Genomic DNA, 23,428 nt, shown 5'->3' with positions numbered 1-23,428 from the left:
GATGATACACACAGACAGTCACTTAAAGAATGACATTTGTTTGTTCAAAATCTAATTTAAAACTTTATTCCTTTTTTTATGTTTACTTTGACATGCGCACTAACAGAAATAATTATTTTGTTTTTGAAACATTCTAATATTCCAAATCGCCGTTAGGCGCCGAATCAGGTAATGAGAAATAACAGTTTTAAAGAAAAGCCACAAAATGCAGAGCTGACAACAAACTCGTCGAACATCATGACTGTATGGTGGCCGAGAGCGGACATCGCTTTCTCGCTCTATCGCTATATCGCTATATCGCTTTCTCGCTTTCTCGCTATATCGCTTTCTCGCTTTCTGGCTTTCTCGCGGTATAGCAATATTTCCTCTTGGCCACTATATGGGTCGCATGTGTTATGTGTTTCTTTTCGATAAAAAGTATATACGTAAAACAACATTAATGAATTGTTAAACCTGACCTCAGTTGGCGAAGGCTGATGTGGGCTTTAATCATATAAGAGAACTGAGATTTTTTTCCAGTCACATTTTAAATTATACATATGGATGGAATGATAAATTTTTCTCACTGTCTACTTAAACATAATTTAACAGTACAGACGTAGGTGCTTTAATAACAATCCACGGATTTCTGCGTAAAAAAAGAATTTGATTGATTTATGGACCTATTTAGGAGTGTTATTGGACCCCCAGGCCAAGTTATCAAAACAAACAGCGAATAACACCGCTCATTAGCGCTGAGTAGTACGTACTTCCTAAAAAACAATAGTGTTTTCCTAAAAACAACACTTAGGTTATATCAATGTTTATTCTGTTTGCGGAGTAGATGTCATCAAAGAGGAAGTCCCCACTCAAGCAATGGTAATACTACCGGATGTCCATTATGTAATTTCTAGCTCTTGAGGACATATTGTTCTCAGTAACCGTATTGTGGAAATAGATAGTTGATTGGTTTTATATTCAAGTTGGTATTTCCGCTATTCAAAGTGTACAGTGAGGCCGTCTTATCAACAGTTAGCTGAGACATAAATGCAAAGTTTAATTAATTAAGTCTACTCTCATTTTTTTGCATTTATAATTAACTCCAACGTTAATTTCAAGATTTACAGTACATACTATTCAAAAGAAGGTAAAGCACATTCGATTCTTTCATATGACTATGGTTAGTCATTAGAGAAAAGCGAGAAAGCGTGAAAGCGAGAAAGCGATATTTCCCATAATGCCGTACATTAAAACGGTTTTTGCTGATATTTAGTCATCCATTCCTGTAATTGTCACCGCTATTTTGCCTCTTATAATTAGCCTTTTTTAAAATCTAGTAGTAGATAAATATGTTACAAAATACACACATAATATTTTCTCGTTTAGCTTGTATACACACACGTGTTTATTTTCTTGTAGTGTAGTAATATTGTAATGTAATGTAATAATTCTCTATCCATTTAAACTGTAAGGTTAACAATTGTGCGTTCTATACTTAAGATATACATAAAATATTACAATGATAGTTATATGTGGCCACACTAATTATTATGTCTCTCCATATGTGTAGTTCACACAAGTACACATATCAACCGTGATAACGCCACAGCGATGGGTGCAGTGGGGTAGCCAAGTGGTTTAAGCGTTCGATCGTCAAGCCGAAGACCCAGTTCGATTCACCACATGGGTACAATGTGTGAAACCTATTTCTGGTGTTCCCCGCCGTGATATTACTGGATTATTTTTAAAAGCGACGTGAAATCATTCTCACACACTCTCTCACCCACAGCGGTGTTTATCAAATTACTGTATCTGCTTGTAGATTTGCACAAGACAAGAAACACAATTCAAGTTAAACATACATCAAATGTCAAAAAGAATATTTACGGACAACAGTATGACACACTGTAACATCATATACTACCGAAAGCAAGTTATAGAAAACCCACAATTATAAGATTGTATTTTTGCAAAACAATCAGCCATGACTAATTAACCATAGTCGCTTGAATTGTTACTTTTTTTGGTTAAAGTTCATTTTGTTGGTTTGTCCACCCCAAGACCTATTCCCCACATGCGTGGAATGAATAAACGGTACTGGTAATTCAGAAGAGTAAGGTGAGCTAAGAACACTACTGGTGGGTTTTGTTATAAATGTGGACTTGGGAAGGGTAAATCATTTCCAGTGTGCTATGGAAAAATGTTAAATGGGATGTTATTGCTTTCAGATGAATAAATTAAATATGTCAAAAGTGAATTTAAATGTCAGAGTTGAAAACGGATTTATGTGAACTTAATTAATCAACCGTTTTAACAATGTATGCTGTCTGTATTTGTTGGGAGAATAACTTACCCGCCATGAGTGAGTGAGTGAGTGGGGTAAAGTTAATCCGCAATTCTGGGTTCTGATTATGTAACTCTTTATATTGCGTTTTTGTTAGACTTGTTTTGTATTTGATTGGATGATTTATACCCTGCTGTGTTCCCTGAGTATGTCTTACAGCGGCATTAAACAGCATTCACTCAGTCATTCAAGAATCGGCGTTAAATGTTATAAATTAATGTGGAGAAATTCGATGGAAGTGTCAAATGTTTATATGATGTAACAAATAACCAATAAACAAATAAACCAATAAACAATTAAAGTATCTTCTTTTCCTTATTTTAACGAAATTGTTGTCACGTGTGTCGACGTCCGCTGCCAGTTGAACGTCACAGCAAGTTGTGTGTGAAGCTTATGTGTGTAAAAAGTGTATTTAATTGAGTTTTGTGCTAAAGTGTATTTAATTGAAAATATCAATAAAACAATCGCTGGTTTTATTAATACATCTCACAGATATTAAACCCAGCGTTGATGACCACCATGATTCCTCTCCCTACGTGACGAGCAAGCAACAAGAGCGTCCTTCTGTAAGCCATATTCCGAACACATGACAAGTTCACAGACGTCATGCCATGTAATTATACCTTCAAATTTCAACAAGATTGATTTTAAAAATAAAAACTTCAAAATTTACATGTGATTACCTTCAAGTACCGAGCTGATTATTTACCCGGTTCTCATTAAATGTCCCTCATGTAGAGGTCTTCCTTCATTAAGGGTACAGTTGCTGTTATGAGACGACCCCCCGGGGGAAGAATATCAGCCCCAGCGGCACTTGCACCACCCCCGCCACCTCGGGCCACAATTAGAGGTTGTTATAGTAACACGACTCACTGTTTGGTAGCGGAAGATGAGAGATGTATTATGATTCAAGTTGATTTTCTGTTTAAAGTAAACACATCATTAATCGTATACAGGGATGCCCCAAATAACCCAAGTTCTCAGATCAAAGAGGGCTTAGCAGTAGTGACACAACATAGAGACACTGCTCTAGGACCTGGGATTTGGGCGAATTCTTACCAACAGACTGTAGGCGTTTATTAACATAACCTTTATTGAGATACACTTAAAGAGGCCTCATTCGTCTGTCTGTCTGTTCGTCCCCCATACACATGGTTTCATCCATACATCTGTTCACCAATCAATCATTGATGAACCCGTCATTCATATAATCACACATTAGTCCTTCCATATTTCGTCATTCAACATTCATAATCTATCCAATACCAAAACATCAATCATTTACCCATGCACCGTCCACTATCCATCCATATAAAAAAGCACGTCTATCCATGTACCCGTCCATCATTTATCCATGTACCATCCACTATCCATCCATAAAAACAAGCAGGTCTATCCATGTATCCGTCCATCATTTATCCATGTACCGTCCACTATCCATCCATATAAACAAGCACATCTATCCATGTACCCGTCCATCATTTATCCATGTACCATCCACTATCCATCCATATAAACAAGCACGTCTATCCATGTACCTCTCCATTATCTATCCATATACCGTCCATCACTTATCCATGTGTCATCCACCATATACACTCTTCAATAAACGAAACGCATAGGTAGATTTTTAGTAAATTTATTGTACCTAATAAATTCGATATATTTAATATAATATCATAGATACAAATATGACATTTTGGAGCTCGATAGTCACATGTTGTTGTACAAAGGTATTGAAAACTGTTCATTGTCATGTCACATAAGGCCACAAGGTTGCGCTGAACTGTATATCGTGTGACCGCCCCGGGCAGCAATCATGGCTCTGCATCTCCTCGGCACTGACTGGATAAGTGTACGAATTCTGTCCTGTGGAATTCTGCGCCTTTCTGCTTGTAACGTGTTGGCCAGTTGTGGGAGTGTCTGCGGTGTGTTCTGGCGTTTCATCCCAGAGGTGTTCGATTGGGTCTTGATCTGGAGATCTCGACGGCCAGGGTAAAGCGTTGATGTTGGCATTATGAAGTTAGTCTACCGTGACACGAGCTGTGTGCGGTGGAGCGTTGTCCTGGCTTTAAATGATTGGAAGAAGGTGAGGTTGAAGAATTTGATTCATGTAGGGATTTGCTGTCAAATTTCCCTGAACCCCAACCAAGTCAAAAACGCTCATTTCAACGACGATAAACGCGTTGTCTTCCGTCTCGCCGGTGAAGAAGAAGTCGTGATTCAAAATTCCAAGGCTGTAAGGTATGACACCAACGCAAGCGTAGCTGTCGGCTGATCTGTTGCAAAACAGGGACTATAACTGGTCTTCTGGGTCGGATTCCAGCCTCGCGAAGGTGGTTCCTGACAGTCTGGTCCGATATCCTCCTCAAACCAGGGATGCGTCCTGCAGTCTCCGTAGCTGTGGCATTGCGATGACGTAGGTGGAACAGTCGAATGTAGCGATCCTGTGCAGGGATGGTAACACTTGGTCGGCCTGTTCTCGGACGGTCTGCAGTGGAATTGAACTGTGTGTATCCTTCCCGAATTTTGTGTGTGTGTGTGTGTGTGTGTGTGTGTGTGTGTGTGTGTATGTGTGTATGTGTGTATGTGTGTGTATGTATGTTTGTATGTATGTTCCCATTCATCATCTATCCAGGTACACATCCACCATATATCCAGATACTATCCATCATCTATCCATGTACCCATTCGTCATCTACCACCATATATCCAGATACTATCCATCATCTATCCAGGTACTCTCCATCATCTACTCATGGACCAATCCATCATCTATTTATGAACTGATCCATCATCTATTCATATACCCATATATCCATCCACATGTATCCATCCATCATCTATCAATGTATCCATATACACATCCATCATCAATCATGTATCCGTCCATCATCTATCCATGTATCCATGTACACATCCATCATCTATCCATGTATCCATCCATCATCTATCCATGGATCCGTCCATCATCTATCCATGTATCCGTCCATCCTCTATCCATGTATCCGTCCATCCTCTATCCATGTATCCATGTACACATCCATCACCTATCCATCCATCATCTATCCATGTATCCATCCATTATCTATCCATGGATCCGTCCATCATCTATCCATGTATCCGTCCATCATCTATCCATGTATCCATCCATGGAATAATTTTAACAGTGATCAAAAACAACATTTAATTCTATATTCATCCAACTCACTCACTCACCCGAATCACTCGCTCGCACGCACTCCCTCACTCACTCAATCGCTCACTCGCGCACTCACTCACTCACTCACTCGCGCATCCATTCGAACATGTTTCGGCGACTATCAACAGCTAGCGCACACCTACTGACAGCGTAGGCATGCACAATGACCTACTGAAGAACGAACTTAGTCTATTTGTTGCCTGCTCCATATGCGCTCCCATACTAATGACCCCAAAAGACCAACACTATTTCCGTAGTAAGGAAATAACAAGACCTTGGATCCCCAGATAACTTTCTATTCTGGAGTCGAGTATTCTATCCCTGTACAAACTCAACCCATACTACCATGTGTACACACCATTCAGAGGCTGTGGTTAGTGCAAGATGAAGGTCTGTGTGGGGGAGGACGAACGGAGGGCCGGCGGGGGACCCGTAGACCTGGGGCTGGGGGTGGCATCAATGGAGGTGTCCTTTACACAGACCCCCGGGCAGGGTGCCCTGGGAAGGTACACCCACCGGCCCTGCATATAGAGCTGACCTATCCCCGGTAATATGTGTGATGCCGTGTATCTGTTGTCTCATTGATGTTAACGAGGGGAAATGCTCCTTGGACTGACTGCCCACAGCGCTGACCTTCCATTCCTCACACACCTTCATCCTTTCAAACCATCCCTATCTCACCTCCAAATCTGTTGCTCCATTAATCCCTGCCGCTCCCCTCCCCTCTCGCTCCCGCTCACTCCTACGCCCCCAACACGTCCCTACCCATCTTTCTACCATCATCAACACCTCGCTCCTACGCACCTAACAAGCCCCTACCCCTCTCCCTCCAATAATCCACACCTCGCCCTTACGCCCCGAACACGCCCCTACCCCTCTCTCTCCCACCATCAATACCTCGCCCCTACGCCCCGAACACGCCCCTACCCCTCTCTCTCCCACCATCCATACCTCGCCCCATGACCCCAACATGTGCCTACCCTCCCTCTCCCATCATCCATACCTCGCCCCTACGCCCCGAACACGCCCCTACCCCTCTCACTTGCATGATCCATACCTCGCCCCTACGCCCCGAACACGCCCCTACCCCTCTCTCTCCCACCATCCATACCTCGCCCCTACGCCCCGAACACGCCCCTACCCCTCTCTCTCCCATCATCCACACCTCGCCCCTACGCCCCGAACACGCCCCTACCCTTTCTCTCCTACCATCAATACCTCGCCCCTACGCCCCGAACACGCCCCTACCCCTCTCTCTCCCACCATCAATACCTCGCCCCTACGCCCCGAACACGCCCCTACCCCTCTCTCTCCCACCATCCATACCTCGCCCCCATGACCCCAACATGTGCCTACCCTCTCTCTCCCACCATCCATACCTCACCCCTACGCCCCGAACACGCCCCTACCCCTCTCTCTCCCACCATCCATACCTCGCCCCCATGACCCCAACATGTGCCTACCCTCCCTCTCCCATCATCCACACCTCGCCCCTACGCCCCGAAAACGACCCTATCCCTCTCTCTCCCACCATCCATACCTCGCCCCATGCCCCGAACACGCCCCTACCCCTCTCTCTCCCACCATCCATACCTCGCCCCTACGCCCCGAACACGCCCCTACCCCTCTCTCTCCCATGATCCATACCTCGCCCCTACGCCCCGAACACGCCCCTACCCCTCTCTCTCCCATGATCCATACCTCGCCCCATGCCCCGAACACGCCCCTACCCCTCTCTCTCCCACCATCAATACCTCGCCCCTACGCCCCGAACACGCCCCTACCCCTCTCTCTCCCACCATCAATACCTCGCCCCTACGCCCCGAACACGCCCCTACCCCTCTCTCTCCCACCATCCATACCTCGCCCCTACGCCCCGAACACGCCCCTACCCCTCTCTCTCCCATGATCCATACCTCGCCCCTACGCCCCGAACACGCCCCTACCCCTCTCTCTCCCATGATCCATACCTCGCCCCATGCCCCGAACACGCCCCTACCCCTCTCTCTCCCACCATCAATACCTCGCCCCTACGCCCCGAACACGCCCCTACCCCTCTCTCCCACCATCAATACCTCGTCCCTACGCCCCGAACACGCCCCTACCCCTCTCTCTCCAACCATCAACACCTCGCCCCACGCCCCCAACACGTGCCTACCCTCCCTCTCCCACCATCCATACCTCGCCCCATGCCCCGAACACGCCCCTACCCCTCTCTCTCCCACCATCAATACCTCGCCCCATGCCCCGAACACGCCCCTACCCCTCTCTTTACCACCATCAATACCTCGCCCCTACGCCCCGAACACGCCCCTACCCCTCTCTCTCCTATGATCCATACCTCGCCTCTACGCCCCGAACATGCCCCTACCCCTCTCTCTCCCACCATCCATACCTCGCCCCTACGCCCCCAACACGCCCCAACCCATTCCTTTCCCACCATCCACTCGCCCTTTCACTATCCCCCCCCCCCCCCCCCCCCCCCCCCCCCCCCCCCCCTACCCACCCCCCAGCACACACACACACACCGCCTTCCTATGCTGGAGGATCACTCAGTTATGAAATATGTATTACAATGAAAACAGGTTATGGGTTAAGTAGTTTATTAACAAAACAGAGTGTCTTTGTTTATAAATATTTGCAGTACAGTATCAGAAAACGGTAAATATTTTCAAGGATGTTTACATGTCATTGACGTTTCGGTGCAGTGTTTTTCGTTTGACGTCAATTTAACTTTCAATTGAATCAATATCTCACCAACAACATATGTGTTTATATTAAAATTAAATTTTATTGAAGTTGACTTAAGCTCCAATGCCTTGAACCATATGTAAACATCTGTTGAAGAAGGCTTATGAAGTAACATTTGAACAATTTCATTTACAATTTGCTTTCGCTTGACAGTTGTGAAAACTATTTCTGCTGTGATAATCGCCGTTTGATGTAAGTCAGTCGAGCGCGCAATTCGAACGAGGGCTGTGCACCAACGTGTCTCTAGCCGTGTCAAGGGAAAACCGCGATCTTACGAATAAAATCCTTTTTGTCAGCTTAAACAAACGCTGAAAGGAGTTTGAGCAGTGGGCAGAAAACACTTGATAAACTCTCCACTCCCCACATCACATGTGTTATCATTTGCTGGTTCATAGCACGGGAATAATTCGGCGATGAGTATCTCCGTCAGCTGGGAAGCCCTTGGTCAAAGTGGCAAACTTGAAGCTGGTGTCTACTTTTTGGGTGTCAGAATGAAAGAAATAAGCGATCTCCTCGTCTGGGCATGTTGGCTTCAGGGTTGATGAGGCTGTGGGGCCAGGGATTGCAGGTGAGCTAAAGTGCATCACACACTGAAACAAAGGTTATGTAAGTCGTTGTTTCAGCCGTTGTTTACCCAGCAGAGAATGTTTGTTTGTTTGTTATTTAACACCACACTTAAAAATAGTCCAGCTATATGACAGCGTCTGTAAGTAATCGAGTCTTGACCTGACATTCCAGAGATTGACATCATGAGCATCATTCTACGCATTTAGGATACGATGACACGCCTCAACCAAGTCAGCGAGCCTGACCACCTGATCCCGTCAGTGGCCTCTTACGACAAAGCATGGGGTGTTGAACACTAATTATAACCCGTATATTCACGAGGGAAGAAGCATGGGTTTGCTGAAAACCAATTTTAACCCTGATCTTTAATGTGAATTCAGAACCTTCTTGCATCTGACAGGCACACTGGCTTGTATACTCCCCAGGGAGACGAGAATACAAATTGAATGCAAACTGGTCCGTTGAATTAAGCAATGCGAGTACTACTCATAGTTGTTAGGGATGGGTTCTTTGTAAACAGCCGGGCAAAAGAAAGTATACACCTATGTTTGTTGACCGTGTGTGAGGCTACACCATGAAGACGGCGCACTTTACCGTGTGCGGGACTACACCTTGTACGGCGCACTTTACCGTGTTTGAGGCTACACCATGATGACGGCGCACTTTACCGTGTGTGAGACTTCACCTTGTACGGCGTACTTTACCGTGTAAGAGACATCACCTTGTACGGCGCACTTTACCGTGTGTGAGGATACACCATGACGGCGCACTTTACCGTGTGCGGGACTACACCTTGTACCACGCACTTTACCGTGTGCGGGACTACACCTTGTACCACGCACTTTACCGTGTGTGAGACTTCACCTTGTACCACGCACTTTACCATGTGTGAGACCACACCTTGTACCACGCACTTTACCGTGTGTGAGACTTCACCTTGTACCGCGCACTTTACCATGTGTGAGACTTCGCCTTGTACGGCGCACTTTACCATGTGTGAGACTTCACCTTGTACCACGCACTTTACCGAGTGTGAGACTTCACCTTGTACGGCGCACTTTACCATGTGTGAGACTTCACCTTGTACGGCGCACTTTACCGAGTGTGAGACTTCACCTTGTACGGCGCACTTTACCATGTGTGAGACTTCGCCTTGTACGGCGCACTTTACCATGTGTGAGACTTCACCTTGTACCACGCACTTTACCGAGTGTGAGACTTCACCTTGTACGGCGCACTTTACCGTGTGTGAGACTTCACCTTGTACGGCGCACTTTACCATGTGTGAGACTTCACCTTGTACCACGCACTTTTCCGAGTGTGAGACTTCACCTTGTACGGCGCACTTTACCATGTGTGAGACTTCACCTTGTACGACGCACTTTACCATGTGTGAGACTTCACCTTGTACGGCGCACTTTACACGTGTGTGAGACTTCACTTTGTACGGCGCACTTTACACGTGTGTGAGACTTCACCTTGTACGGCGCACTTTACACGTGTTTGACGCTGAAACATGGACGGCGCACTTTACACGTGTTTGACGCTGAAACTTGGACGGCGCACTTTACACGTGTTTGACGCTGAAACTTGGACGGCGCACTTTACACGTGTTTGACGCTGAAAAATGGACGGTTCACGACGCCCTTACGGCAGTACCCCCAGACTTTTTGTATGAAATCAGAACTGGTCTTGTCAGTCTCGGATTTGTGAAAGATCTGTTCTTGATATAATTATCTAAAATCTTGTGTAATTGTATAAAAGCGGCATTGAAAAGCAATTTGATATATTGAGGAGACGCAGGCCCCCTTAAGGGCGAAAGGAACGAGGTCCAACTTCACAGCATGACCGCTGGACGTCGTATTGAAAACGCGTTCATTACCCTTAACATTAATCATAATAATTCTCAACTCTATCATTTTGTTAATTACTTCTCTCATTCAAATTAGATATAACCGACCGATACAAAGCGCTGGATCTGGATTAATCAGATGTTCTTTGATATCAAACCAAATTTGATTTCACGTCAATAAACGTCGGGCCTGGAATTGATGTGATTTCGCCATATTGATATTCAGGATAAGAAAACTCGGACAAGCGAGCGCGGTATTTGCTGATAACGGGTGTCGTGTAGGTTGAAATTGTATTTTACGGCTGCGTAAGTGATAAGTAGGAAAAAGAGGGTCTCCAATCAAGATGTACATCGCGATTAGAGGACACTACAAATAGCATTTTCTGTTCAATTAAGATAAATGGTTGCTCGGCGATTCGTTTTACGACTGATTTTATATCATGAGAAATTTAATTCGATAGCGTCCGCGCTCAAACTTAAATGGAGCCTCCCAGAGAAGACAGTTTCGCGTAGAGCAAAAGCATTCCTTAAAATGCAGTAACACTTGTGTTTTTGTTCGGTAGATAACGTTTTTCAAACAAATCTAGGCTATTTCTTTCAACGGAGTATTGCATTAGATCTGGGAATGTCGCGCTTGAACGATTGTTGATAACTCATATGAGATTTTAATTTCGTTTAGGAAAATTAAATTACTATTGACAAGGATTAGGTTGATGTGTGTGCGACGTTTTATCAGATTTATATTACACAAGCCGCTACAACGTATCTGTTACTCGCGCAATCTCATCAATTTGTCTACTGTTATGACAAAAATGTCAGCTCTTGAAATCATTACTAAGGTAATAAAATTCGAATTAATAGCATTTCTTATATGCTCGAACTGCTACCGGAATCCATTTCATCTGCGTTATCGTAACAAACGTCATTACACACGTACACTGGATGATTCAAAAGACTCTCTGACATGGACTGTTTTTATTTCAAGTCTTTGAAAGGCATTTAGAAGTGATGCACATAAGGGAGGGAATTGATGGATGTCAACTTCGGTTGTTTTTATTTCGGTATAATTACCTTCTTTGCTTTTTGTTTTCTGAGAAAACCTTTGCTATTATTGCGTTTAAGGCTGTTTCAGAGAGCGGTTGGGGAAACAATTAGAAACCCATCATAATTGTTTTGATGCAAATGTATCGAAATGAGTTCATTAAACCAAAAAGAAAACTAAGACATGTTTTTTATGATATTGTAATGTTGGGGAATATCAAATAGATGTGACAAATGTAACACTTGCTTTGTGTATTCAGTATGGCTTAAGGGAACAGCGCACACGGAATGATCGTAAGATTTTCAAGGGAACATGTTTTAGACAGTACACAGAACGTTCTCATTACTCGCAAAAGAATCGACATATCTGATTTGACAGACGCTGCCTTGTAAAAATCCATATACGTCGGCCTGACCGCTAAACTGGTTCCACTGTTGGTACGCGACGTAGGCTTAGCGCGATTGAACCCAGTCTACCTGTCCGCTTGTACGAACATCATGACATCATTGATCTATATTTGCGGCGTAAACCCATACTCCCTCACTCACTCCATCGCCCTTGATTAAATATGAGAGTTGAACATTACTACCAGCAGTAATATATATCTGTTATCTAGATTTGTTTGCAAAACGTTAACTATCGAACAAAAACATAAGTGATACTGTTATGCCATATACGACCGCCTCCGTGGTCTAGTGGTAGAGCGTCATACCAAAAGACGTTAAAAGATGGTACTTGCTGTTACCCTGGCTGGCGCTCGGCTTTAATGGGCTAAAACACAGACTGGTCGGCTCGGAGTCAGTATACTGTGTCTGCGTGGGATATTCTACGGGGCATGAACTAAGGCACAGTATCTTAGTGGGCTAGCACTATAAAATCGGTATTAGTCCGGACTAGTACAAACAGCCGCACACACACACACACACACGCACGCACGCGCACACACACACACACACACACACACACACACACACACACACACACACACACACACACACACACACACACACACACACACACACACACACACACACGTCCATGTACGTCGCTATATACTCTTGGAACAGACGTTGCATTTCATCTCACCTCACCCTATGCCATATACTCCATCTGTTATACCCTACACTAGATCTGTTATACAATGTTCTATATCTATTATACTCTATTCTACATCTGTTATATAATGTACTCTATCTGTTATACTATATACTACATCTATTATGCGACCCATGAAGATCCAGGATAGAATAGGTCTTCAGCAACCCATACTTGCCGTAAAAGGCCACTATGCTTGTCGTAAAAGGCGACTAACGGTATCGGGCGGGCAGGTTTCCTGGCTTGGTTGATGCATGTCACCGTATTCCAATTGCGTGGATCGATGCTCATGATATCAATCACTGGATTTTCAGGTCCAGACTAGATTATTTACAGACTGCCGTAATATAACTGGAATATTGCTGAGTGCGGCGTTAAAAAACCCAAACAAAAACATCTGTTATGCCATATATTATATCTGTTGTACCATATACAATATCTACTGGTGCAGAAGTATAATGGGAATAAATATTTGTCCTGAAAACAAATGAATTTTAACCAAAGAAAGTTAATACCTTACAAGCAGTACTCTCGTGTCCAAACGTTATTTTGGAAGGTTCTTCGTGGCATTTCGAAACCATGTGCTATACCAAACAACATAAGCTCATTGATCAATGACATCTTTTTTCAATTTCATCATTGATGTAGGACACCGGCCCACACAGCTTGGGTTACAGAGCAGCCAACATACAATATTTGCATTTGACGCATCAGTGACAAGAATTATGTATGTTCCCATGTTTTCTTCAGGTGAACAATTGACTTGCCTTTGAATGTGTTGGTGATAGATGCACTCACATCTATAAATAACTTAGGCCATTTTAATGGTCCGCGTTTATTCAGGCGGCTCAGCGCATTAGCTACTTCTGTTGAATCTTTCGAGGTTAATGGTTCAGCCTCCTTGTAGCGACTAGCTACATCCACTACGGTTAAAGCGTATTTATATGTTTTGCGTCTTACCTTATCGTGGGGAAGAAACAAGAGGTCAGCCTGATGAACTTCATTCGTTGTGAAAATATCAAACTTTTTCCTCGGTGTATAACGCTGGGCAGGTTAGTATATTTGCCACATTGCTTGTTTCTTTAACCAATCATTGGCCACATCTTCAGATACCTTAGCCGCAGGACCCGTGAAGATGCCGGGGTAGAATAGATCTTCAGCAACCCATGCTTGCCGTAAAAGGCGACTATGCTTGTCGTAAAAGGCGACTAACGTAATTGGGTGGTCTGACTCGCTGACTTGGTTGATACATGTCATCGATCCAGATTGTGTGGATCGATGCTCATGATGTGAATCACTGGATTGTCTGGTACAGACTCGATTATTAAACAGACCGCCGTCATATAGCTGGAATATTGCTGAGTGCGGTGTTAAACAAAAAAACAACAGGCAAACAAACAATCAAACAAACAAACCTTAGCCGCAGTGGCTAATTTTTATATTGCTCCTATACCTTTCTAATATCCTCGCGGGCTATAGTAAATTTTATTCATTGTTTATTAATATTGATGTTTCTTTTAATACAATTTATGACGATTATTTGATCGCATCGCGGCTTTTGCATAATAAATTACCCCTGTAGTATAGGTATTGTGGTATAAATCTGGCTCTAGTGGCAATGAGCCATAATCACCATTGCCTATTTGATAGTGATTCATAAACACATGCTCATGATACAGTCGGAATCGTACAATCGACCCTGCTTTGGGCAGATTTTCTTATGAATATAGAAATGTTTTTTATCGCTTTTATCAATATATTATTATTTCTGTAAAGTGGGATGTACATAGCATTGCTAGTGAAGATAAATTTGACGCAGATCTGCAAAGCCTCACAAACAAGCGAAAACGACATTCATTTTCTACATATCCTCATATTGACCTGACTCTAACACAAAATTGCGTGCGTCTACAGCCATATGTGTGTGAGTCTGTCTAAGATCAGACAACCATTCTCACTAATGAGGTGCAATTGAAGTATATGACATTTTGAAAAAAGGCAATCCACAGGGATTTTTTTCAAAAGGTTGTCACATATGGTGGTCAGTTTGAACATTTAAACAGCACCATTTGTGTTTTATACGTGCAGCGGTGTTCCGAAGGCGAGGCCAACAACTCGCCTTTACTAATGGGAAGAACCTAATATGAATAAAACAAGTGAAAAGTGGATCCTCTAATTTTCAACCAATATATAAAACAGTGTTATCTTTCACCACATGTCTGTTAACATGCAGCCCTATTTACTTCACAATTATTATTTTCTTTCTTCATTTTATTAAAACTTGGATTATTTGAATCATATATCCACATATTAATAAAACGTGTTTTTTTATTAATTACTTCAAAAACTAAAAATTTTGCTACAGTTTTGATATGAAATGAAATAATTTAACAAAAAGAACTAAGAAATGGAAACACAATTATGGTAATCTATTACACATAGAAAAGCAAATGTCTCAGACATTATTAAATGGGACTTATGTCTTTGTTCGGAACATTTACGTATGACTTTGGTAACGTACGTTATTGTTACTGCCACACCGTTACACACTGCCACAACGAAGGCTTATTAGTATAAGGTATATTTCAAAACTTTCAGAAACACGGTGATTAAAATGTATTTGTTGTTATTAAGATCCTTATTGTTATGTGACATTTAATGCTATTACGTGTAAACATTCTCTGTTTTATCAATATTTCAATATGAGTGGGTATAAACTCATCAGAAGAGCCAAATACAGATTATACTTTCTGTTAGAACGTTAAATTTACATGAAATACTGATCAGGACAACGGGAAAATAAACTATCTGGCGAAATAGTATCACCAGCTACATATTTAAAGCAATATTAGGGTGACATATGAAAGAATAATGAAAAAGGCCCGTAAAATCTGAATCGCCATCTAGAAATAGACAACTGTCGTCAATCTTTTGCCTCTTGAAACACACCACAGGCTCACATTGCCTTCCCTCTCATCACCATTCGAGTCACATCATGCTATGTACTCCCAGATGCAGCAGCGTCTGTATTAGATACTTGTCACATTTCTTCAGCTTCCTCGTCTCCCTGATGCAGCTTGAAGAATCTCCCTCACTTGCCAAAAGGCAGCAAACCTTCTGTCTTGCAAGTTATATCAGGCTTATCTTCACCATATGGTGGAGGGAGTGTCATGTTGTGGGGAGGGATCTGTGGGCAGGAGAGGACACCGCTGGTCATCGTTGACGGAAACTTGACAGCTCAGCCTTACATGGATAACATTCTTCGTCCAGTTGTTCTACCATGTCTCCAACAGCAGCCACGTGGTGTCATTTATCAGCATGACAACGCTAGAGCCCATACAGCCAGAATTGTCACTAACTTCCTCGCAGCCAAGAACGTCAACGCCCTGCCGTGGCCTGCACGTTCTCGGTCAATGTATAATTGTCATTTTCAGTGTTGATTATGTTGATATATTGATCTTCTTAATACACTTTACTTCATGCATGTATGTTTTGTTGTTTTTGAGCAAGAGTGATTTCAAACTCTGGTAAAGTTTCTTTTTGACGTCAGTTTATTTGGTAAAGTCTAGATTACTGCACTTTCAGGTTATTTTTCTGGAAATGTGAACCTGTGCTGTGTTTTAGTAGGCAAAAGATTGAGGACAGTTGTCTATGTGGTATCCAGTAGGCAATTCAGATTTTAGGGTCTTTTTCATTATTGATGCCACCCGTGAAGATCCGGGGTAGAACAGGTCTTCAACAACCCATGATTGCCGTAAGAGGCGACTGTGCTTGTCGTAAGAGGCGACTAACGCACTCGGGTGGTCAGACTCGCTGACTTGGTTGAGGCATGTCCTCGTATCCCAATTACGTGGATCGATGCTCATGATGTCAATCACTGGATTGTCTGGTACAGACTGCCTTCATATAATTGGAATATTGCTAAGCGCGGCGTTAAACAACAAACAAACAAAACATTAATGATGCATATGTTACCCAACGCTTTAAATATGTAGCGGGTTGTACTCTTTCGTGCGATATTTTAATGTCTATTTGTCTGGATTAATATCTTATGCAATTTTAACGTTCGAAACTGAAAGTAAAATGTTTATCTGTCATAAGAGAAACACACTCATATTGAAATACCGATGAAAACAGAATGTCTACACGTCATAGCATCAAATGTCACGTGACAATATGGATAAAAATAACAACAGATACACTTTAATCACTGTTCTATTCTGAAAGTATTGAAACATATCTAGATACCAGGCACTTTCAGTTTCTGAAAATGAAGAAGTTAAGATAATTTAACAACTGTTTCTTATTTCTGGAAGATATGTTCATTTCAGAAACAAGAAGGTCGTCTGCCTCGATTCCCTGCTACAGAAGCTGCTAGTTGCCAAACGTCTACGATATGTGTCGCATCTTGTACTCTCGCATATCACATATATAAACAGCTATGGTTTGGTTTGTCCGATTCGTTTTAGTCAGAGTTTACTTTTTAATGAGATATGATATTATATTATGGAAGGAGTGTAAGGATGTTAGACAACACATAAAGGTTCAAAAGTCGGACTAATCAGACATTTGTACATACAAACAGTTGTCGGTTTATACAAAAAAGTCGGACACAATCAGATTTCGGTTTAAACAAAAACACAGACTAATTAGATAGGGGTTCCGACAAATCTTAGATGTCGGGTTGAGACTGAATATTGGACTTATCACGTGCCCTCTTCAGAATTCGACTTCAGAACGTTTTCAGTACTTTATTGTTGCGCCGGAGGCAGCTGAAGGCTTCGTTACCTAACATAACATAGCGAGTGAAGCTGTACGAAACCGTGCGTTACGGCAACGAGATATCTAAATACGACTGCAACTCGGACTAGGTTCCTAGAATGGCGGAGCAGCAAGCGGGAGACGGAACTGCGGATAAATAACGTTATAGCAGTGTCTGTGTGTCATTAGTAACATTTTTCACTCATCGAGCTGGTTGTAGGAAATCTTCACACTGTCTGTAAATAATGACTGGTACGGTGGTGGTGCTACCTCATGTGTAGGTCCAAACTTGTCAGGATTAGTCAGACGGGCCAGAGGTTACGACCATGAGCGCCAATTAGGCTGAGAATAAAGCACAAATTAGGCGAAGATTGACGGGGGAAAAACGTTCGGATTCTTCTCACCACCTTATTTATTTAACGCTCTTGAGAAGAAAGGCAATGACGGGACAGAGGGTTAGCCACGTAACAAGAACTGCCGTAATGAAGAGCGGGCAACAGAACAGGGGGTTTGTATGCGCCATAATGGGTCCTAATTACACACATTTACTGTAGGCTGAAGCTCGTTAGAAGCACAGCACAGCTTATACGGTTTATTTTTCTTGCAACTTCCACAATCACCTCATTATAACGAGATTGAGACAGCTGGTGTGAACTTGGAGACAGGTCTAACAATGCCGTAATGAGGCTTCGCGTTCTGCTATGGTTCCTCCATGGACTAATTTGAGCGCGGAAAGATAAACTGTCAGTGAGCCGAATCGCTCATTACTGGCGTATTAATACCCAAGGGAGAAAGAAAATATGCTAGTACCCTACCGATACGAATTGGCATAATTTTAATAAGCAAACATACGCCACGAGTTGAAGGAGTGGAGCAAGTCTTGGAGAGCACCTAACACCCTTACCAGGTGCTGCCGACATTGGCATCACGCTTCCTGAAAAAGGCCTTACTTGGAGAAGTTCTTATAAATTGGCGTTTTTTCCCCCACTGCGGTTGTTAATGAAGCCTAATGACTTTCTACAGTGGCCGCGGAAGTCAGCCGTTTGTATGCAGACAAAAACTATTATTAATCTGTTAGTTGTGACGTCTGATTAGTAGTATATCTGCAGTAAGATGGAGGCGTATGAGGCTCGTCAGTGACTGACGGAACACACGGAATCAATAACACTCTTCTGTGCTAATGAGTGAATGTTGTTGAATGCCGCAGTCAGCCATGTTAGTCGCTTAGTCTCTGAAAAAATACTTTGATAGAAACACATAACTCCAAGTCACTTGAAAAAACACCCCTGTGAGATGGACCTGGGGTAAATCTAGACTTAATTCATTTTGCTTTTGCATTACAGAAAGGACTGGGCGGAAGGGAAATTAATATGGTTCGGGGACTGTGAGACAGACTACAGAGGTCTGTAAATAATCGAGTCTGGACCTGCCAATCCAGTGGGCGACATCATGAGCAACGAGCTACATCGTCGGGGTACAATGACAGAACATCAACCGGATCTTACGACATATATAGGTCACTGTCGCCATGGTCTTCCTACTATACATACAGTAAACTACGTTTATAACGAACACGCTTCTAACGAACTGACGATGTAACGAACTGTGTTTTTGGTCCCGGCCATTTGCTGTATATATGGTGTGTAAACGCTTATAACGAACTACGGTTATAACGAACTCAAATTAGTGGTCCCTCTTAGCTCGTTATAACCGTAGTTTACTGTACATGTAACAACTAATCTGCGTCTCGCTCCAGGAAGAGCCGTAAGTGTATGCTAAGTGTAGGCGATGGTCGTAACTATACGTGAGTGAGTGCCCTAAAGCTTACACTTGTGCGATTATTCAACAAGGAAATTGATAATATGCTTGTCGTGAGTTTTTGAAGCTAGCAGATAATACTAAAACTTCAAAAGAACCAGTTTCCCTCATTCGATGAAAACATGTTATTATCGCATATTCGGTTACATATATGTTTACAAGGTCCGCGAATTGTCAGAAAGGTTCGTCAGAATGTTTTAATTTATAAAAGCTTCAGTCGGTGGATGGGCTTTCTTCTCTTTCCTTTCAGATCTACAAGAGTGGTTGACGGAGATCCACCACAGAAGAGAGTTGATGGAGTGGATCCAACAGAGGGGTTGAAGGAATGAAACCAACAGAGAGGTTGAAGGAGTGGATTCAACAGAAATTGAACGGGTCGATCGGAGAGATTGACCAAATGGCGAGGGCAGAGGTCAATATAGCATATTGCTAGCAGTAGCTTAGATAGAAAGGTTGAAGACACTAAAGTTGTGGAAGGAGTGGATCCACGAGAGTTGTGGAAGGGGTGGATCTACGAGAGTTGTGGAAGGGGTGGAGCCACTAGAGAGGTTGAAGGGGTGGATCACCAGAGAGATTGAATGGGTGGATCCACGAGAGTTGTGGAAGGGGTGGAGCCACTAGAGAGGTTGAAGGGGTGGATCACCAGAGAGATTGAATGGGTGGATCCACGAGAGTTGTGGAAGGGGTGGAGCCACTAGAGAGGTTGAAGGGGTGGATCACCAGAGAGATTGAATGGGTGGATCCACGAGAGTTGTGGAAGTGGTGGATCCACGAGAGTTGTGGAAGGGGTGGATCCACCACAGAGGTTAAATGGGTGGATCCATTACAGTCGTTGAAGGGGTGGAGATTGAAAGAGGGGGGGGGGGGGGGGGTCTACAAGAGAGGTTGCAGTGGTGGATCTTCAAAAAGACTGAAGGAGTGGATCCACTAGAATTGTGGAAGGGGTGGATCATTTAGAGAGGTTGAAGGTGTGGAGCCACCAGAAAGGTTGAAGGAGTGGTTCCACAACAGTCGTGGAAAGGGTGGATCCTCTACAGAAATTGAAGTGATGGATCCTCGAGAGAAGTTGTAGGGATGGAGACATGAGAAGTTGAGTGAGTGAGTGAGTGAGTATGTTTTTTCGCCGCTTTTTAGCAATATTCCAGCAATATCACGGCGGGGGACACCAGAAATGGGCTTCACACATTGTACCCATGTCGGGAATTGAACCCGGGTCTTCGGAGTGACGAGCGAACGCTTTAACCACTAGGCTACCCGACCGCCCCTCAGATGTTGAAGTGATGGGTCCAGTAAAGAGGTTGGAGGGGGTGGATCCACGAGAGAGGCCGGCGAGTGAATGAGTAAGGTTTTACGCCATGCATAGCAATATTTCAGCAATATCACGGCGGGGGACACAAGAAATTGCCTTCACACATTTTACCCACGTGGGGTATCGAACCCGGGTCTTTGGCGTGACGAGAGAATGCTTTAACCACTAGGCTACCAAAGGGCCCCCACACGTATTTGAGAGTTACCTTAACTAAAACGCACGGATTTTGTATGTGCTCGGTCAGCGTCTGCTATACCTACATCTGTCTACCTACATGTTCTTGTGTTGCCACGAAGACTGCTAATGAACACTGACCACCACACCGTCTCATCCTGCGTGAACAGCCAATCACCCAGTTCTGAAGCATATTCTCCAACTGATTATTCACTGTACGAATCCGAAGCACCACAGGTGGTACGACCGCCACAAATTGTTTATTCTCTTCCTTCAAGTCTCATTGTTTTGCCAATTACTTTGAAAATGTGCTCATTAGGCGAAGGAAGAAAAAAGATTCTAATTTTCTCCCCAGGTGTCGCTGTCCGCACGCGCTTGACACTTAGTCAATATGGCGGCTAATTTCCTCTTCAGCTTGGCTAGACATAAATCATGGCGGGCGAGTGATAGCGGGGACAAAAACTATGTCATAATAACAGCTAATTAGAGAGCCTTACATCCCACTACTGAAAGACAGGGACAGGACTCTATATTACTTTACTGGCCTATTAGGAAAGAAAGAAAAATGGTAGCGGTGAATATCACCTTGTCACCTTTATCGGAAGTTTGTTTTCAAGGGGCGCGTCAGTGATGAAAGACTGGTGCTGCAGTGACTATGATATGCAGTGCTGCGGTCATTGACTTCCTTATGGAACATGCCTGTGATTCACGAAGGGGTTGGGATGAAGTAGTACAAAGACGACGTTTCTGATGAGGACTGGGAAGGTGATGAGGTTACGAGATGAAGTTGAGCCTCAGGTTGGGATTGAAGGCGGCACTACAGTGGGAGGTGCGAAATCCCGGGGTAGAGAGAACCCGGGGGGTCGGTCGGTTGGACTGGTGTCGGAATGAGGTCCAGTCTAACTGATATGTTGCTGAGAGATAGGATTAGGGTTAGAGTGTAATCACACAGTTATTAATAATCCATGCCACTATCCTACTTGTATCTGCATAGCCACCTCCGACTCTCTACTTACTATCTTAGCTCTTCCACCTCCCCCGACACCTACCCTCCCCCGCCCCTCACTACACCCCTCTTGACTTCCCCTGACCCTCCCGATCTGTCTGTCCTAGTGAACCCCACCCCACCCCTCTTGACATTCCCTGACCCTCCCGATGCGTCTGTCCTAGTGACCCCCTCTCCCCTCACCCCACCCCCTCTAAACATTCCCTGCCCCTCCCGATCTGTCTGTCCTAGTGACCCCCACTCGCTTCACCCCACCCCTCTTGACATTCCCTGACCCTCCCGATCTGTCTGTCCTAGTGACCCCCTCCCACCTCACCCCACCCCTCTTGCCATTCCCTGACCCTCCCGATCCTTCGGTCATAGTGACCCCGCCCCCTCACCCCGCCCCCTCTTGCCATTCCTTGCCTCTCCCGATGCGTCTGTCATAGCGACCCCCATTCCCCTCACCCCGCCCGTCTTGACATTCACTACCTCTTCCGATCTGTCTGTCCTAGTGACCCCCACTCGCTTCACCCCACCCCTCTTGACATTCCCTGCCCCTCCCGATCCGTCGGTCATAGTGACCCCCCTACGCCCTCTTGACATTCAATACCCCTCCCGATCTGTCTGTCCCAGTGACCCCCACTCCCCTCATCCCACCCCTCTCGACATTCCCTGCCCCTCCCGATCCCTCAGTCATAATGACCCCCCTCACCCCCTCTTGACATTCACTACCCCTCCTGATCTGTCTGTCCCAGTGACCCCAACTCCCTTCCCCCCACCCCTCGTGCCATTCCGTGCCCCTCCCGATCCGTCTGTCCTTGTGACCCCCCCCCCCCCCCCCCCACTCCACCCCTCTTGACAATCCCTGCCCCTCTAGAACCGTCTGTCATGGTGACCACCGCCCCCCTCACCCCACCCTTCTTGCCATTCCCTGCCCCTCCCGATCCGTCTGTCCTTGTGACCCCCACCCCCATCCCTCACTACCCTTACCTCTCTAACTCACTCAATTTCCTGTCCAATCTTGTAAAGTAATTTTCTCCCGAAAATTACTGAATATGTTTATGTCTGCGCACAGACTGTAATTAGTAAATTGCTCGGTTCTCATTATTTCCAGTGGTCTCCCCTGAGACAAGGGGGGTAATTATCAGAGGTTAAAACGTTATTGATATGGCCAGCAATGGCTGACCTGTCGTTCTTTCTGACAGAGACGAGTCTTGTCTGGTTGTAAATTCTATTCCAAGTCTCTCAAATAGGTTTAGCTTTGACAAGTGTCGACTTAACTGACGGCGACCATTATCGAAGCGTGCACGCCGTATGTCATATGCCGAAAATTTAAAGTTAAAAGGTAAAGATTGTTCTATGTAGTTGACACATAGAGATGCAGATAACAGGCTAAATATATAACGCCACATAGTAAATTATTGCATAATACTAGCTTAATGTTTATAGGAAATTACACGAGTGATCAAATTTATGCTCAGGTTGGAGAAAAAATATTTCACGAGGGACATAAACTTGATACGAAATGAGAACGAATTTTGGATCC

The sequence above is a fragment of the Haliotis rufescens genome, unplaced genomic scaffold, assembly GCF_023055435.1.
Source record: "Haliotis rufescens isolate VD_foot unplaced genomic scaffold, xgHalRufe1.0.p SCAF_8, whole genome shotgun sequence".
Lineage (NCBI taxonomy): Eukaryota > Metazoa > Mollusca > Gastropoda > Lepetellida > Haliotidae > Haliotis > Haliotis rufescens.
The sequence above is the reverse complement of the archived record's forward strand: the minus strand, read 5'-3'. Positions refer to the sequence as shown.